Genomic DNA, 12,866 nt, shown 5'->3' with positions numbered 1-12,866 from the left:
TCAGAGTCAGCATGGTTTTATGAAAGAGTAAATTGTGTTTGCCTAATTTGCTAGAGTTCTTTGAAGATATGACAAGCAAAGTGGATAATGGGGATCCTGTAATGTAGTATATCTGGACTTCCAGAAGGTCTTTGATAAGGTGCCGCACAGAAGATTAATACACAAGATAAGATCACATGGAGTTAGGGGTAATATACTAGCCTGGATGGAGGATTGGCTAACCAACAGAAAGCAGAGAGTCAGGATAAATGGGTCTTTTTCCGGATGGCAAGATGTAACTAGTGGGGTGCCACAGGGTTCAGTCCTTGGGCCCCAACTATTTACAATCTATATTAATGACTTGGATTCAGGGATAGAAGGTACGACAGCTAAATTTGCAGATGACACCAAAATAGGTGGGAAAGTAAGTTGCAATAAAGAAATAATAAATTTAGAAATGGATATGGACAGGTTATGTGAATGGGCCAAAATCTGGCAGATAAGAGTTTAACGTGGATAAGTGTGAGGTTATCCATTTTGATTGGAAGAATAAAAAGGTGACTTATTATTTAAATGGGAGAGAAACTTCAGAATGCTTCAGTACAGAGGGATCTGGGTGTCCTCGTGCATGAATCACTGAAAGCTAGTATGCAGGTACAACAGGTAATAAAGAAGGCAAATGGAATTTTGGCATTTATTGCCAAAGAAATAGAGTATAAAAATAGGGAAGTGTTGTTGCAACTGTACAAGGCATTGGTGAGACCGCACCTGGAGTACTGTGCACAGTTTTGGTCCCCTTGCTTGAGGAAGGATGTAGTTGCATTGGAGGCGGTTCAGAGGAGGTTCATTAGATTGATTCCAGAGATGCAGGTCTTGTTTTATGAGGAGAGATTGAGCAGTTTAGGCCTATACTCGCTACAGTTTAGAAGGATGAGAGGAGATCTAATTGAGGTATATAAGATGCTAAAGGGGATAGACAAAATAGACATGGAGCAGATGTTTCCCCTTGTGGGGCATTCTAGAATGAGAGGCCATAGTTTTAGGCTAAGGGGTGGTAGATTTAAATCAGAGATGAGGAGGAATTACTTTTCTCAAAGGGTTGTGAATCTGTGGAATTCACTACCTCAGAGTGCAGTGGATGCCAGGACACTGAATAAATTTAACGAGGAGATGGACAGATTTTTTATTAGTAATGGGTGGAAAGGTTATGGGGAGAGGGCAGGAAATTGGAGTTGAGGCTGAGATGAGATCAGCCATGATCGTATTGAATGGTGGGGCAGGCTCGAGGGGCTGAATTGCCTACTCCTGCTCCTAGTTCTTATGTTCTTACATTCTTATGATAGCCTTAGATTAGAGGAGGATATGGACGGGCTGGTCAAATGGGCTGAACAGTGGCAAATGGAATTTAATCCGGATAAGTGTGAGGTGATGCACTTGGGCAGGACAAACAAGGCACGGGAATACACAATGAATGGTAGGACCCTGGGAAGTACCAAGGGTCAGAGGGATCTTGTTGTGCATGTCCACCGGTCCCTTAAGGTAGCGGGATAGGTAGATAAGGTAGTTAAGAAGGCATATGGGATAACTTGCCTTTATTAGCCGAGGCACAGAATATAAGAGCAGGGAGGTTATGCTGGAACTGTATAAAACGCTGGTTAGGCCACAGCTAGAGTATTGTGTGCTATTCTGGAATCCACATTAAAGGAAGGATGTAATTGTACTAGAGAGAGTGTAGAGGAGATTTACCAGGATGTTGCCTGGACTGGAGAGCTGAAGTTATGAGGAGAGATCGAATAGACTGGGGTTATTTTCCCTGGAGCAGAGGAGATTGAAGGAGGACATGATTGAGGTGTATAAAATTATGAGGGGCATAGATAGGGTAGACAGGAAGGAACTTTTCCCCTTGGTGGAGGGATCAATAACCAGGGGCATAAATTTAAGGTAAGGGGCAGGAGGTTTAGAGGGGATGTGAGGAAGAATTTTTTCACCCAGAGAGTGGTGGGAATCTGGAACTCACTGCCTGAAAGGGTGATGGAAGCAGGAACCCTCATAACATTTATGAAGTATCTGGATGTGTACTTGCGATGCCATGACATACAGGGCTATAGGCCTAGTGCTGGAAAATGGGATTAGAATAGTTAGGTACTTGTTTGGCTGGCGCAGACTCGATGGTCCAAAGGGCCTTTTTCTGTGCTGTAGACTTCTATGGCTATGACTCTATAAGTTAGGACTGTTTTCATTAAAGAGAAGGCCGAGAAGAGATTTGGTAGAGGTGTCCAAAGTCATGGGGGGTCTGGACAGAGTAGATAGAGAGAAACTGTTCCCATTCATGAAAGGATCGACAGTGAGTGGGAACAGATTTAAAGTAATTGGCAAAAGAAGCAGAAGTGATATGAGGAGAAACTGTTTCACCCAGCGAGTGTTTGAGGTCTGGAATGCACTGCCTGAGAGCGTGGTGGAGGCAAGGTCAATCGAGGCATTGAGAAGGGAATTGGATTGTTAGCCGCAAAGGAAGAATGTGCTGGGCTACTGGGTGAAGGTGGGGAATGGTACCAGGTGAATTGCTCATTGGGAGAACCAGTGCAGACACGATGGGCCAAACAGCCTCCTTCTGCTTCGTAACAATTGTGAGATTCACAGCCGAGTGCCATCACCCCCTCTCCCACTCCCCCCAACCAAGTCTGCACACAGGGAAGCACCCCCCCCACCAACCACCCCCAGTCTGTACACAAGGGGGTAACCCCCACCATGCGTGCATAGAGGAACATCCCCCACCAAACCCCTGAAATCTGTTAACAGCAGAGCAACCACCTGCGCCCCCCACCCCACCCCAACCACTTGTACATAGGGGACTACCCCACATCCCCTCCTGCCCCACAGTGTATACACAGGGGTGCAGTAACCCCCAACCCCTTTTCCATATAGAGCACAGCAGGCCAGAAACTGAACTGGACTAGCCATATAAATACTGTGGCTACAAGAGCAGGTCAGAGGCTTGGAATCGTGCAATGAGTAACTCATCTCCTGAATCCCCAAAGCCTGTCCACCATCTATAACGCACAAGTTAGGACTGTGATGGAATACTCCCCACTTGCCTGGATGAGTGCAGCTCCCACTATACTGAAGAAGCTAGACACTGTCCAGGACAAAGCAGCCCACTTGATTGACACCACATCCACAAACATTCACTCCCTCCACCACCGATGCACAGTGGCAGCAGTGTGTACCATCTACAAGATGCACTGCAGCCAAGCCTCCTTCAACAGAGAGCACCATCACCTAGTAGTTCCCCTCGAAGCCACTCACCATCCTGACTTGGGAAAATATCACCGTTCCTTCACTGTCACTGGGTCAAAATCCTGGAACTCCCTCCCTAACAGCACTGTGGGTGTACCTACACCACATGGACTGCAGCGGTTCAAGAAGGCAGCTCACCACCACCTTCTCAAGGGCAATTAGGGATGGGCAATAAATGCTGGCCCAGCCAGCAACGCCCACATCCCATGAATGACTAAGAAAAAATTGTGAGTTTTCCCAATACTCCTCGAGCAAATGCTGCCTTGATGTAATTACATCTCTGCACTGCTTTCCTCTCTTATGCCAATGCAACGAGCTTGGTATTGCTGACTGAATGTCAGAGGAATTAGACTCTTGAACCATCAGGAACCATTAATCCCAGTTTAATTAAATTGTGCAGATCAGATTTCCATTCTTTCTCTTTCTGCAAAGTTAGCCCAACCCCTCAATGCTCAAAACATAGTCCTTTAAAGATCAATGCAAAAGCCATAAATCTCCTGATAAAACAATGGGCTAACAGGATCCTTGGCACAGTGAGTCGGAATCTTTATGCTCCCTCAGGGATCTAGGCTTGGATCAAGGCAAGGGAAGCAAATGGGAGGGTGTTCCTCTACAGCAGCTGGCTTAGACAGAGGTGAATTATTTTTCGGTGGTTTTTAAAATCAAGTTTTCCCAACAAGCTCCGCAAAGCAGGACAATAACCATGACCTGCCACTGCCCCACAGAAGAACCAACATTCTCTTCCAATCCTGTGTAGTCCTGCGTATCAGAGGGTTTGGAGACATATTGGGGAAGTACAGGAGGTATAAACACACCCATTAGTGAAACACTGGCAACCGCTGACTCTTATTGCATTAGAAAGGAATTTGACTTTTTTTTTAAGATGACACTATTGACAATTGGAGCGGGTTTCATCGAGTCTCATCCTGTGTATGGATGTATGAGGTCATTGTAAATATGACAAATCATGGTAATAAAATTAAAGGGATAGGTGGGGACCTTGAGTGCCCTACCATCCATTCTTAATTAGCACATTCGTTTAGATAATATCACCAACTTTAACTTTAACACCTATGTGTTCTATTGTACTATTGTGGTTGACATCTTTTGATGATCTGCTTCTATCACTGCTTGTTTGTCCCTACAACCACACCCCCACCTCTCTCTCTCTCTATCGCTCCGCCCCCCACACACACACACCTTAAACCAGCTTATATTTCAGCTCTTTCCTGGACTCGAACTCAAGTTCTGTCGAAGGGTCATGAGGACTCGAAACGTCAACTCTTTTCTTCTCCGCCGATGCTGCCAGACCTGCTGAGTTTTTCCAGGTAATTCTGTTTTTGTTAAGGTAAATTAATGGTTATAAATTGTCATAGGGCGCGGATGTTGCCACGGGTTGGTGGCTGAGGTCGCTACGGGGTCAGAGGCAGGGTTGCTATGGGGATCAAAGGGAGGGTTGCTATGGAGGTCAATGGGAGGGTTGCTATGGGGTCAATGGGAGGGTTTGCTATGGTGTCAATGGGAGGGTTGCTATGGGGTCAATGGGAGGGTTGCTATGGGGTCAATGGGAGGGTTGCTATGGGGTCAATGGGAGGGTTGCTATGGGGTCAATGGGAGGGTTGCTATGGGGTCAATGGGAGGGTTGCTATGGGGTCAATGGGAGGGTTGCTATGGGGTCAATGGGAGGGTTGCTATGGGGTCAATGGGAGGGTTGCTATGGGGTCAATGGGAGGGTTTGCTATGGGGTCAATGGGAGGGTTGCTATGGGGTCAATGGGAGGGTTGCTATGGGGTCAATGGGAGGGTTGCTATGGGGTCAATGGGAGGGCTGCTATGGGGTCAATGGGAGGGTTGCTATGGGGTCAATGGGAGGGTTGCTATGGGGTCAATGGGAGGGTTGCTATGGGGTCAATGGGAGGGTTGCTATGGGGTCAATGGGAGGGTTGCTATGGGGTCAATGGGAGGGTTGCTTTGAGGTCAATGGGAGGGTTGCTTTGGGGTAAATGGGAGGGTTGCTATGGGGTCAATGGGAGGGTTGCTATGGGGTCAATGGGAGGGTTGCTATGGGGTCAATGGGAGGGTTGCTTTGGGGTCAATGGGAGGGTTGCTTTGGGGTCAATGGGAGGGTTGCTTTGGGGTCAATGGGAGGGTTGCTTTGGGGTCAATGGGAGGGTTGCTATGGGGTCAATGGGAGGGTTGCTATGGGGTCAATGGGAGGGTTGCTATGGGGTCAATGGGAGGGTTGCTATGGGGTCAATGGGAGGGTTGCTTTGAGGTCAATGGGAGGGTTGCTTTGAGGTCAATGGGAGGGTTGCTTTGGGGTCAATGGGAGGGTTGCTATGGGGTCAATGGGAGGGTTGCTATGGGGTCAATGGGAGGGTTGCTATGGGGTCAATGGGAGGGTTGCTATGGGGTCAATGGGAGGGTTGCTATGGGGTCAATGGGAGGGTTGCTATGTGTCGGTTGGTGGGAGAGTTGCTATGGGGTGGGGGGAGGTCAGGATGTTTGCTATGGGATTGGTGAGAGGGCTGGTAAGGGGTTGGTCGAAGGGTTGCTATGTGGTCAGCAGAGGGATGCAATGGGATTGGCAGGAGTTATATGTACATTCCTACACTGTGATATCTCACCATATCCAGGATACAGATAGAGGCTGGGTACAATATTTTTTATTCTTTCACAGGAGTCGGGTATCACTGGCAGGTACGTCCCTAATTGCCTTTGAGAAGGTGGTGGTGAGCCGCCTTCTTGAACCGCTGCAGTCCATGTGGTGTAGGTACACCCACAGTGCTGTCAGGGAGGGATCAGATTAGAGCTTGGGTCTTGGGCATCAGAGAAACCAATGCTCACAGACTGTAAACTATGGGGGAATAGGACATGAATCATTCGCGCTCACAAGCCCAAATGGCTACAGGTGCTGCTCAGGTACAGGTTTTAGGGAACTTGATAAATACTCAAAGAACTTGTATTCTGTTCAAAAACTTCAAAACCCCATTCATACAAAATATAGAAAGGAGACTTCAGCATCTTCCTTACATCCTAAACATCATTTCCAAAATACCCAGTGGCTCTTGTCTCATTTTGTACTCTGTCCCTGAACAGCACTTTCTCCTCATTCACCAATGCTGTTAACCTGCAGAGCTGGAACTAGTCTCCCTGACACAGATGCAAACACAGAACCAAATTAAGGGCAAGATCTTGTGTTTTTTCTAATCTGAAGTTTGTGTACAGCAATTCAGACAGGGTATCAGTTGTATCAGATTAGAATAGGTATTGAACACTACATCACCTGTGAAGTCACAGGGAGAAACGATTATACTTCCAAAGAGTGAGAAGAGAGTGTGGGGGCATCAAACTAGCACAGGCCAAACTGGTTCATTTTAAAATCAGCCCTCAACTTTTTTTTTCACTCATTATTCAGTTAACTTTAGGGAATCTAGACACAGGGAATAGAAATATTCGCTCTGTAGAACAGAATTTCAATATTGCTGCAAGAGAGGCATGTTGCTGAAGCTTTTCATTTTGCACTCATCAGGACAAATGCAAGAATGCCAAATTTCAAATGCAATTTCAAACAATCCTGAGTGCGCTAATAGCTACACTAACAACCAACTTAAGAAAATCAGACGATCTCATGACGATGTTCATTTATGCTTGCTAGAAGTGACATACATTCATATGCAGAGACCTGTTCTCTGCAAACAAAAGGAATATAGTCAAGCTTTGTTCCTTTTTTGAATTTCCTGGGAGCTTGGGGAGCCTATTGTTCCCCATTGCTTTCTCCTTGGCAGTGCCTTGGCCAATCAGAGTTGATTTGCCAATCAATCAGCACCCTTTTCTCTTGTAGTATAAATTGCTGTGATCGTTTGAAATCTGGTATTCTTGCATTTGTCCTCATGAGTGCAAGTTGAAAAATTTTGGCAACGTCTCTCTTTTCACCAATATTCAAATGGATAAATACTCAATCTACAACTTCCTTGGGAATTTGGAGGTTTACAGGGTTTGGGAATATCCTGTAGTATTCCAGGATTCTTCCCTATAAAAGTGGATTTGTGGTGTTGATTTCCACCACTGCCTGTGACCTCTTCATTTTGACGAAAGGCCATTGACCTCAAACGTTAACCCTGTTTCTCTCTCCACAGATGCTGCCAGATCTGCTGAATATTTCCAACAATTTCTGTTTTTGCTTCAATTTCCAGCATCGGCGGTATTTTGCCACTGGAAATGTGCTTTTTCCAATTTCAATTTTCCATCCAAGAAATGAGGATGCCTTTGAGGAGAGTCCACCACGAGGTTCCAGGGTGAAATGATCCCCTACAGGTGGACCAACGTGAATCAGAAACACTGACACGTGCAGAGTTAAGTTTTCCTCTCCTCATTCTTCCTACCTCTCCGCACAGTTCTGCCTATTCCAATAGTCTATGTGCTCCCGAAATTCCTCTGTGCTCTTTAATGCCTTCCCAAGCATCTGCAAACTTTGAAATTAAGGCCACAGCTCAGGTGGTTAATATATATTAAAAAGAGCGTGTCCCCCCAACTGGGGAACATGACTGTCTACCTGTCCCTCTCCAATCTGAGGGGCGGCCGCTCACCACAGCTCACTGCTTTCTGCCTCAGCCAATTTCCTATCTTTGCAGCCAGTGCCCCTTTAACCCCATGAGCTTTAACTTTGTGCAACAGTCTATTATGTGGCATTTCATCAAACGTCAAGAATTATCAAACCCTCAAGTCAGGAATCTGTGTTGACTGGGCTTGGGCGTCAGATGATTAAAAAGGCTTTGAAGCAGCAAAAAGGGGAAAACCAGAGGCAGTACTTTCCCCATTTCCTCCCACATCAAAAACAATGAGAAACAGACAGGAGGGAAGTGGCAGCAGAAGGTAGTGATTAACCCTCTTATTCTGCAAACAAATGTCTATACTCGATGGAGTTTAGAAGGATGAGGGGGGATCTGATTGAAACTTACAGAATACTGAAAGGTCTGGATAGAGTGGACGTGGGGAAGATGTTTCCATTAGTAGGACAGACTAGGACCCGAGGGCACAGCCTCAGAGTGAAGGGAAGACCTTTTAGAACAGAGATGAGGAGAAACGTCTTTAGCCAGAGAGTGGTGAATCTATGGAATTCATTGCCACAGAAGGCTGTGGAGGCCAGGTCATTGAGTGTATTTAAGACCGAGATAGATAGGTTCTTGATTGGTAAGGGGATCAAAGGTTACGGGGAGAAGGCGGGGAATGGGGTTGAGAAACTTATCAGCCATGATTGAATGGCGGAGCAGACTTGATGGGCTGAATGGCCTAATTTCTGCTCCTATGTCTTATGGTCTTATGACCAGAGTTACTTTGAGAAAGGGAAAGAGATCAGAGTCAGAAGCGAACAAATTGGGTGTCTATGTTTAGGCAGTGATCCCTATATTGTGGCGTGTTACAGTTCACTCAGGGAGTCCGTGTTACTGTGGTAACATGCACTTTTACGTGCATGTTGTAGTCTGGAACTATGGTTAGTGATGATAAAGGTTAGTATGCAAGCACAGGAAGTAATTTGGAAAGCTAATCGAATGTCATCGTTTATTAGGGGAACTGAATACAAACGAAGGGAGGTTATGCTTCAGGTGTACAGGCACTGCTGAGACCACATCTGGAGTACTGTGTACGGTATTGGTCTCCTTATTTAAGGAAAGATGTAAGTGCGTTAGAAGCCGTTCACAGAAGGTTTACTAGACTAATACCAGGTTTGGGTGGGTTGTCTTATGAGGAAAGGTTGGACAGGATAGGCTTGTATCCACTGGAGTTTAGAAGAGTAAGGGGAGACTTGATCAAAACCTTTAAGACCCTGAGGGTGGATTTGGAAAGGATGTTTCCTCTTGTAGGAGAATCTAGAACTAGGGGTCACTGTTTAAAAATAAAGGGTCGCTCATTTAAGACAGAGATGTGGAGAAATGCTTTTCTCTCAGAGGGTTGAGAGTCTTTGGAACTCTCTTCCTGAAAAGGTGGTGGAAGCAGAGTCTTTGAATATTTTTAAGGCAGAGGTAGATAGATTCTTGATTAACAAGGGGGTGAAAGGTTATGGGGGCGTAGGCAGGAGATTACGACCAGATCAGCCATGATCTTATTCAATGGCAGAGCTGGCTTGAAGAACTGAGTGGCCTCCTCCTGCTCCTAGTTTGCATGTAGAGGCACCAACATTCTTTCCGCCATATAGCTGGCCAGGAATCTCTCCTGCTCTTATCGCCTGCTATTGGCATGTGTTGGAGAGATTTTCAAGTTAATACTTGATCTGTTTGGCCTCGTTCTGAAGGCAACTTCCCTGGTCATCAGGTCCTAGAGTGGGACTCAAGCCCAGGACTTCTGGCTCAGAGGCAGGGATGGTGTCCACTGCGCCACGAGACCTTTTCTATATTGGAGGAGTATTCAAAACAAGAATCTCACAGATCACAGAATCACGCAGTGTAGAAGAGGCCCTTCGGCCCATCGAGTCTGCACTGACACATGAGATAGGGCATAAAAACAGAAAACACTGGAAATACTCAGCAGATCCAGCAGCATCTGTGGCAAGGGAAACAGAGTTAACGTTCCAAGTCTGTGACCCTTCATCAGTACTGGAAAGAGTTAGAGATGTGACTGGAATTAAACACGTACGGCAAAGTGGGAGGGAAAGATGAGCAAAGAGAGAAGGTCAGTGATGGGGTGGAAGGCAGAAAAGATTAAGTGACAAAAGGGGCGATGATGCAAGGCAAAAGGAGATGGTAACAGGAGTAGAGAAGAAACAAACAACGAGTATGGAGGAGGTGTCAAAGGGAAAAACAGAAGCGTTACCAACATCTGACGTCCAAAATAACATAGGAGCAGTGGTGATGGTCTCCAACTGTTAAATTCAATGTCGAGTCCAGGAGGCTGTAAACTGTCTAACTGAGAGACGAGGTGTTGTTCCTTGCGTTTACACTGGAACCGTATAGGAGGCTGAGGTTAGAGGGGATCAGAGTGGAAGTGGGACAAGGAATTAAAACTACATGCAACCAGGAGCTCAGGGTCACGCTTGCCAACTGAATGAAGCAGTCCAGCGGCCTGTCATTTTAATTCCCTACCTTGCTCCCACTCCGATCTCTCAGTCCTCACCCTCCTGCACTGTTCCAATGAAACTCAACAAAAGCGCGATAAATAGCATCTCATCTCTCAATTACGCACTTTACAGCTTTACAGACTCAAGTTCAACAAGTTCAGACCATAAGATGTAGGAGCAGAAGTAGGCCATTCGGCCCATCGAGTTCAATGAGATCATGGCTGATCTGATAATCCTCAACTCCACTTTCCTGCCTTTTCCCCATAACCCCTGATTCCCTTACTAATTAAAAATCTGTCTATCTCAGCCTTGAATATACTTAATGACCCAGCCTCTACGGTAAAGAATTCCACAGATTCACTACCCTCTGAGAGAATAAATTCCTCCTCATCTCTGTCTTAAATAGGCGACTCCTTACTCTGAGATTATGCCCTCTGGTTCTAGACTCTCCCACAAGGGAGACAACCTCTCATCATCTGCACTGTCAAACCCCTTAAGAATCTTATATGTCTCTCATTCTTCTAAATTCCAATGAGTACAGGCCCAACCTACTCAACTTCTCCTCATAAGAAAATCCCTCCATACCTGGGATCAAACTAGTGAACCTTCTCTGGACTGCCTCCAATGCCAGTATATCTTTCCTTAGATAAGGGGACCAAAATTGCTTACAGTGTTCTAGGTGTTGTCTAACATAACCTCTGCAGCCAATTTTTTTCTGATGGCAGCTGCTGGTGAAGATTCAGCATTTCCCCATTCACATCTTCCTCAAGATACATCTTTAGTTCCTTCACTTGTCTCATTATCATCTCCTTTTGTCTTGCACCATCATCCTTTATGTCATTTAATCCCTCTTGTCCTCCATCCCATCATGGGCTTTCCCTTTTGTTCTTTATTGCTGCCCTGCGCCCGGCCCTCTTCCCTCCCTCTGTACTTGCTTAAAACCTATAACATCTCAACTTTTTTCAGTTCTGAGGAAAGGTCACAGACCTGAAATGTTAACTTTGTTTCTCTCTCTGCAGATGCTGCCTGACCTGCTGAATATTTCTAGAAAATTTGATTTTATTTCCAGCAACTGCAGTATTTTGCTTTGATCCCACAGATAGGGACATGCATTGTGTTCTGTTTCCCAAGATCTTTTGATTGGAAAAGGACACATTGGGATTCTAGGTGCACATTACACAGTCAGGTACAAGATACAAACACTTAAGATCAAACTAGGAGGTATACAAACGGACACTTAATATCATATGATGGGATATGCAGCAACTCACCAAGCCTCCTTCAATAGCACCTTCCAAACCCACGACCGCTACCATCTAGAAGGACAAGGGCAGTAGACAGATGGGAACACCATCACCTGGTGGTTCTCCTCCAAGTCACTCACCATCCTGACTTGAAAATATGTCGCCGTTCCTTCACTGTCACTGGGTCAAAATCCTGGAACTCCCTCCCTAACAGCACTGTGGGTGTACCTACACTACAGGGACTACAGCGGTTCAAGAAGGCAGCTTAACACCACCTTCTCAAAGGCAATTAGGGATGGGCAATAAATGCTGGCCCAGCCAGCGACGCCCACGTCCTGTAAATGAATTTTTTCTCTATCTCTCCGCCCCCCACACACACACCTTAAACCAGCTTATATTTCAACTCTTTCTTGGACTCGAACTCAAGTTCTGTCGAAGGGTCATGAGGACTCGAAACGTCAACTCTTTTCTTCTCCGCCGATGCTGCCAGACCTGCTGAGTTTTTCCAGGTAATTCTGTTTTTGTTTTTTTTTAAATGAGGTGCTTAATATCTCACAATGCGATACAAGCAAGAAACACTTAATGAGTTCATCTGAAATTTTCTTGACAGAAACCTCAGGTGGTTTAACTGAGCATGCGGAGAGAATACACCCACTTATGCTGAATGTTTGCAGTCGTGTGTAATGGTGGGGTGTCAAGTATCATCTCTCCCAGGCAGCTCCTTCTAAAATCAAGTTTCCTTTCATGTGACACTGAATGATGTTTTCTTAGAGACAAGCTATTAACACGATAGCCAGAAAAAGAAATGAGGTGTTCACCTGCATGAACATGGGTCTCATTTTCCATGGAGTTTGACCTTTGAGAAAAAAAGTATTTCTTGCTCTCAAATCAACCACATTCAAAGAACAGAAACCCCCTAAAGTTTTGTACAAGTGGTTATCACAGCAATATCTGTCGGTAGCATTCGAATTGAAACAGAATAATGTCAATCCTTACCAAGTCCAAGTCGATTTTTAACGTGCCCTCAGCCTTGTTACAACCAGGCTTGATTTCTGAAATAAAGGAAGGACAGCTCATAAATATGATTTAAACATTTTAATATTAATTGAGCATCATGAGGTTCACGGAAGTCCTAAAACAGATGATACAGTTTACGTAGCCTGTGATTATCTAAAATTAAAGCTTTGTAATCTGCAAACTTTTATGTCAGCACTTAGAATATCCTTTAATTTTCTACTCCCACGTGATAGAATATCAAACCACTTCAGATATCATACACCAGCTGCTTTTATC

At 45.3% G+C, this 12,866-nt stretch overlaps 1 protein-coding gene across 1 annotated transcript in view; it reads right to left on the bottom strand.

Moving 5' to 3' along the window:
• tspan9a (tetraspanin 9a) overlaps positions 1–12,866 on the bottom strand; it is a 225,770-nt gene that overhangs the window by 186,079 nt on the left and 26,825 nt on the right. Inside the window, exon 3 of the mRNA XM_041215914.1 lies at positions 12,570–12,625. The gene's annotated coding sequence lies outside the window, so the exon portion shown is untranslated. The remainder of the gene's footprint in view (positions 1–12,569; positions 12,626–12,866) is intronic.

The sequence above is a fragment of the Carcharodon carcharias genome, chromosome 21, assembly GCF_017639515.1.
Source record: "Carcharodon carcharias isolate sCarCar2 chromosome 21, sCarCar2.pri, whole genome shotgun sequence".
In the NCBI taxonomy this organism is placed as follows: Eukaryota; Metazoa; Chordata; class Chondrichthyes; order Lamniformes; family Lamnidae; genus Carcharodon; species Carcharodon carcharias.
This window is presented reverse-complemented; position numbering and strand designations above follow the sequence as displayed.